Source organism: Capsicum annuum, chromosome 2 (assembly GCF_002878395.1).
Source record: "Capsicum annuum cultivar UCD-10X-F1 chromosome 2, UCD10Xv1.1, whole genome shotgun sequence".
In the NCBI taxonomy this organism is placed as follows: Eukaryota; Viridiplantae; Streptophyta; class Magnoliopsida; order Solanales; family Solanaceae; genus Capsicum; species Capsicum annuum.
This window is the reverse complement of record NC_061112.1, coordinates 85,141,961-85,149,126: the sequence shown is the minus strand read 5'-3', so window position 1 is coordinate 85,149,126 and position 7,166 is coordinate 85,141,961. Positions and strand designations below refer to the sequence as shown.

Here is a 7,166-nt window from a genome sequence, read left to right as displayed (position 1 = left end):
GGTTGCCAAAATTGAAGCGCACCCCATCAAATTACAGGCCGGACCAGGCTGGCCCACCAAGCTTGGCCCATATTGACGGCTCTGAAATCTGGTTAAAATTAGTAGAATTCCTTGGTCATATCATTTTTCGAGAAGGCATCTACTTGGTCATATCATTTTTCGAGAAGCATTTGGGTTGATTCTCAAAAGATCAAAGCAGTGAGGAACTGGCCTAGACCCATCTCTTCATCTGATATCAGAAATTTCATGGGTTTAGCTAGTTACTATTGAAGAGGTATGCATAAAAGTCTTTGCCTCCAGGAGAAATTCTAGAATTCTATCGGTTTTTTGGGTTTGGAAAAGCATGGAAGATCATACCGCAGTAAATATATCCTTATATTAAAGATTTAGTATAGTTAACCATAATAAACATATCATGTGCTAAACTATTTGTGAGATTTTATGTCACGTAGGGAGAGCGATTGATCGAAGAAAGTTATATGTATAGAATAAATAGCTCAACCAACCATTAAGATTATTAAACTATTATAACTTGATTTCTCAACCCAAAAAAATAAGTTGATTTTTGAACAGCTCTCTTGGCTGTGTGTGGTCAAAAAGCACACAGCAACAAAGCTAGTAATTATGCGCTTTATCAATTGTCCATATGTAAGATGTTCTACCTGAAACATTATTAAACTAATACTTATATTATTTGAATATCGTAACAGGAATACTATAAACAACGATAGAAAGTTTTTAGATATCCTTAGTATAATCAATGATGACGAGCCAGATGATGAAATCACACACATTTTTTAAAATTTAATCTAGTACCCCAACTACAATATCAAAATGAAGGTTTGATAATCTACGTATCGTATCTGGAATGATTAAATTAATCTTGTACTACTACTTAGGGATAAGGCAAAGGTTTTGTCAGATTGATATTTATTTAGAGTTTGATATATGGAATCATTTTAAATTTGGTACAATTAGTTTAATTAGCCCCTACAATATACGTACTTTGAAGCTTTAGGTTTTATATGTCTCTCTCATCATAATAGTCATTTCTTCATTTCTGAATCATGGCAACTGATGACGATGGTGACAATTCGTCGAATTGGGTGAAATTTCAAGGAAAAATTCACTGAAATATATATAAAATTTAAACTGCATTGATAGTGAAAATTCTTTACAACTTTGGTGTATGTAATTTAATAGGTTGCTTAAATTAATGTTAATAGGTTGATTAAATTAACGTTCACCACATTATATCACCATATATATAATTTATTTACAAATTTATACGATTTTGCCATGTTTCACTCTCAAAAGTCAAAACTTCATAATCTCAATTATAATATTTTGGTAAGAAGCACCATACCTCATAAATTGAAATCTTCTAGCAAAATTTGGATTAATCAACTTCAAAAGCAAGTACATAACATATTGTGGTTTAAAAATATATAGAAACATTATAACTTTCAAGTATTGAGGAAATATGAGTAAGATTTTTTATGTTGCAGGACTTTTCTTTGTGATGAGTTAATTTTATTTTTTTACAAGCTTATGTGCAAAATGTGGTGATTGTAGTGTCTTTCTGACAAACTCAAATCATTTCCATCCAAAAGAAATGGGCAATATAGTAATCAGGCTTTTTTACTCATTTAGGAAACAAGCTAAGCTTCGAGTGAATGCAAAGTACTGTGATAACTTTAGCTATAGGTCAAAAAGAAAAAGGACAAAAATAATCGAATAAAATAAGAATCTGAAATGGTAAATAAATAGTAATAAGTCACAGAGAAGCCAGCAAAAAACATTTATTTAGTAGCTGTACTTGTGGATGGTATAAATTGGCAGCTTATAGTCAGAAAAGTATCCAAAAGAAATCTAGTTCAATATCTCTCTTCTTCAGTTAGCTTTGGAATCTCCCAAAAACATTTAAAAATAACTCTTACTTCCCATCAAGATTTACCATTGTGAATATTATATTATATGATTATATTATATCACATTATAATAGTCTACGTCACACCCTTTCAGGTGTTGGCCTCTAGAACCTGCTAACGCAGAATGTTTTGTGCACCGGACTATTTTTTTTCGTAGTGCTGTATATGTAGAGTATTAATTAATTAGAGGGTCCCGTGAGAGAGTATGGAAGCCATTCTTCTGAGACCAATTTTGAAGTCTTAATATCTGCTGAGGGAATCCTGATGATGCTGCAGCAGTTGCAAATAGTTGAGGTTGGATGAGGAGGTAGAACATTATTGATTTGCCATTGATCTCTTCTATTGCTGCTGCTTGGAAACTGAACCTGTATCATCATTCTTAACAATTTGAACAACCAATTTGATGAACAGATAGCAAAATAAGATTATCATCATTCTAGCAAGAGTAATTATATTATTTACACTAGATCAGGGGTCATTGGCTCAAAATAAGATTATCTTAGGATTATAACCACGAAAGATAATCTCAACTTTCATACAAGATAGATAATCACATGATTTTGGTATAAGGCTTATCTTGGTTTTAGCTAATATACCCACAGTAACAATCACAGGAAACATTTCATTAATCCTATATTTAATACAGGAAGAACCCCTAATCCTCGTATCCAAATGGCCTCTCCGAGTGAGAAGAACATAACCATTATACTATCAGCGTAATTAAACTTATAAATGGGAGGCAATCTACTTTATTTTTCAAGCATCTAATTCTACTACTTGTTGTGAATAGCAACTTGTATCACTACAAAAAGCAAAAATAAGTAACTAAGAAAATTCATACTGATTAATTACATACCTTATTGTTTTTCTTATATCACTAGGAAAATACTACTAGAATGAAATCCAAGAAACGTCGCTTACCTTATCAGCAACATATTAGCTATATGCTAAGTGAGTAGTAAGCAACCAATTAGTAAAAGATCGATAATCAATTCCTTTTTAGGTGATAGAAGTGTGATAGTTATTTTTAAGTGATTTGATTGTGTAAACAAAAATTAACAAGCCATTAATTATGTAAAATTGGTTACTCACTTGATAATTTGAGGAGGTGAACTGTGGTGGAAACATTTGGGAGTCACCGGCTCTCATATATTGGCCAAACCTTTGCATTTCATTGCTATTTGGCTTGAAGGAGCCTGGAGAATGCAGGTGTGTTTGGCTCAAGAGTTGCAAGGTTTCTGTCTCATTGTACACATTTCTTCTTCGTCCATCCATATCAATTGGACTAGATTGCTGCTAAAATTGAAGCATGCATTTATTACAAGGAGTAACAAAATAGAACTAGCTACTGCTATAGTTAAAGAAAATAGATAAGAGTATGGAAGAACTTAAGCTACCAAAAATAAATTTTGACTTATATACATTGGGAATGTAGAGATTGATATTCCATCAGCTTACTTTTAGCATTTTGTAAAATTGTCACTGTACCTAACTGGACCTCCTAGGATTGTGGTGTAATATGGATATGATTTTTCATCTTTAACTAAAGATTTCGGATCGAATTTTGGGTGTGAAAAAAATCTAATAGGAAACTAGCATTTTCCCTTGAATTGATTTCACATGTTGCAGTCCAAGATTAATTGGAATCCCAATAAAAGAAGAGGATATCGAACATAGAATAAAAAATATAAAAATATATGTACCTTGGGCCTGGACCCTTGGTGCGGCCAATCAACATTAAATTGCATTGAAGAAGAATTTTGATCCTTATAAGTATGTTCCGTTTCTCGTCTGCTTTGCTTTGAGCTGGAACTACCCAAGCTCAAGTCAAGGCTATGATCTGCTGCCTTATTAGTTGATTCTGAAAAGCATATTTATGAAGTTTTGTCAGAATTTTTTTTTTATTTTTTTAATTTTTCAAGGTACCCTACAGTCGACAGTCGTGAGACTAATCTAGTAGATTCTGAAAAGCATATTTATGAAGGTTTGTCAGAAATTTTTTTTTTTTTCTTTTTTTGATTTTTCAAGGTATCCTCACAGCCGACAGTCGTGAGACTAATCCTCCATTCCACGGTCAGCACACTAAGCGATAGAGAACTGGCCACAGAATTTTCTCCATTCACCAGAGGTGGGGATCGAACCCCCAACCTCTTAATTAAGGGGTAAGATATTGAATCACCACATCAACACCAACCCTCTTGTGGGTTGTAAGAAAAATCTTTTAAGCATTTATTAGGAAGCAAAGACAAGAAATGGTATACACATATTTACGATTTACCAGTTGAATAAAGTTCATTTTCATAAATGCTAGGATCGAAGTTAGTGACTGCATCCTTGCCATTACACTTGATGGCAGCTTTATCATAAGCCCTATAAAAAGAATATATTAGAAATATTAGTACTAGTCACTCTAATGCTTAGTTGGCAAAGAGAAATTAATTCAGCACTATAATTTTACACAAACCTGGCAGCTTCATTTTCAGTATCAAAGAGTCCCAAATAAACGTACCTATTCAAAAAGAATTAGAAAACAGGAAATTAATAAGCAAAAGCAAGGAGTTAGTGGCATTGACAACAAAATTACTATGATTATTCACGTGAAAATGAATTGAAACAAAATTAAGACAATGTTTTACTTTTTGCCCAATAACTGGCCCATTCTAGCCTCCCATCTACCACATTTGTGCAAGGTCACCCCTCTATACTTGGAACTTCCCCTTGGAAAACCAGTACTTTGCCTCCGTAGTACATGCACAAATTCTTCCTTTGTTAGATTCTTCATCTGCATCATATATACACCAAACGGAAAAAAATATTACAACACAAAGAAGATCAGTAAATTCAAAATGTTTCTCATTCAATTTCCAACCGTCCATTGTATCTATTTCGGGTCAAAATATTAATATGGTTTCAGCTCCATATGGGTTTAGGCAAATAGAGCATAGCACCATTTGGCTCGGTTGAATATTGCATCACTTTGAAATATAGATATAGATGTATATGTCTGAAATAACTCCATATATAGTTATTAAATTCTAAATTTATATTTTCAAGTGTATTATCGGTATTGTTATTAGAATCTAAAATTCTAACTCATTAAATTCAAATTCTAAACCTCTAATGAAAACAATTGTTGAGGATAAGGGTAGGTCACTACTAAAAATAAAAGTAGCAAGTACTCCAACTAGCAAGACTTGATCATATCATGAACCTACCTGTTTTAAGTCTTCCTCATAATCTTCCAGGTTAAAGTTTATGTCCGCCTCCACTCCCCGGAACTTTATTGCTGCCCTATCATACGCACTGCAACAACACATTTTTCAATCTCTATAAGGTTTTTTCTTCTCCCGTTTCAAATAAAACTACAATGCCAAAGTTTTAAAGAAAAAGTTAATTTAACCAATCAAAGAGCTCACCGAGCTGCAGCATGGGCTGTATCAAATCCACCTACAAAGATTAATATCATGTGACATTAATTTTCAAGGATAAGGAGATGACTAATTTAACTACAATTTCAGCTCAAAAATTAAATGAAGAAAACGTACCTAAATAAACTTGTTTTCCACAATCCCTGAGAGATGCAAACGAATGAGAAAAGCAAGTATATATATGGACAAAGTTCAAGTTGGAAAAATCGAGAAAAGGAAAAAAGCCAAAACAACGTATGAGAAAAAGCAAATGAACTGGCATTATCCTTAACCAGAGTTCACGAGTAGGTAGACAAAGATTTTTTTGGTCGAGTGCGTTGAAACTCCTCAGTGAGATTTCAATGGCAAAGAAGAGAGCTTACCATATATGTGATTCCCAGCGGCCAGTTCTTCGATAAAAAGTAACACCACGGTACTGTGAACTCCTAGACCTTGGACCACGCCTGCTCTTTTTCATTGGCTGCACCGGCAGCTGTTGCTGCGACAACTGATAAACACCTGATGGCTCCGGTTGATAGAATTTTACTCCAGCCCAATGAGCCCTTGGAAGTATACAAGATCTATCATCACCCTCAAAATTCTCAGTTCCATTATTTTCCGACTCATCTACCGGGAAAAACTGCCGGGTAACCGGTGCTACATTCTCCGACGACAAATTGTCATTGTTTGTTGGTGCTGTCATAGAAAAGCCAAATATTTTACTAGGAGTACTTCTCTTTTTCTTGCCTTTAATTTCTCCATTTTCCTCTGCTTGATCATTATCTTCTTCCTCTGAACCATATAATTCCTCAACAGCTGATGAGCTTGAATTCGAAACGGATCCAACACCTTTACCTTCTTCTGATCCATCATCCCTTCTATGATCTGGAGAGTTGTTTAGATTCCACATTTCTTTCCCTACAGGTCAAACAACCATACAAGTAAAGTATAAAAGGAAAAAAAAAAAAAAAAAGAGAGAGAAGAATTTCGTTTAACTTTCTCTCAACTGAGCCAAAATTAGACCATGGCCTATAAATATTTTTTTTCTTTTTGGTTTCTTTCGACCAAATAGATGTGTGGAGTTGAATATGAAGTAATGGTATAATGGAGCTTTTTGCTGGGTTTTGAAAGATTGTATTACACAAGAAAACTTGTGACTTACAGAGAGGTTAATTTGTTGCAAGAAAAGGTTAGAGAGAGTGTGTTGTATGTTTTCTATTCTCTATTCTCTATTCTCGTTTACTTGTCTGATATGACACTTCTGTTGAAAGAAACTAGTACTCCCTCCTTCACACTATGGGTGTCAAACGGGTCGGGCTGAGCCAACTCGAAACCGACCTTTTTATTTTAATCGGGTTGAGAATTGGTTTTGGCGCTAGATAGGTCGGGCCGGGTCAAACAGTAAAAAATTCAAAATCCACCCTAACTTGGCCCACTTAATCCAACTCGGTCAAACCCATCAAAACTCGATCAAACCCGATTAAAAAATCGGTCAAACCCAGTCAAAAATATAAAAAAAAAAAAAAAAATTCTTTCAATATACATTACATATATCCACCTATATACATTATAAATACGTTAAATAATATATATACACTATATATATAGTATATACAACATTAGAATTTAAAAAATATATAAACAATTAGTCAATTACTCATATATACGCACCATTCAATGTATACATACTACTACTTATAAAATATACTACAATATATATACATTACAATATATATAGATATACTTATATACTAATTTATAAAACATATACACATGTATATGTTAAATATACACTTCTATAGAAGATATATACACGTGTATATATCTT

The 7,166-nt window shown here is 33.4% G+C and overlaps 1 pseudogene; it reads right to left on the bottom strand.

The window, feature by feature from the left end:
- Window positions 1-1,786: 1,786 nt before the first annotated feature.
- LOC107857848 lies at window positions 1,787-6,591 on the bottom strand (annotated as a pseudogene).
- Between the last annotated feature and the right edge of the window lie 575 nt (window positions 6,592-7,166).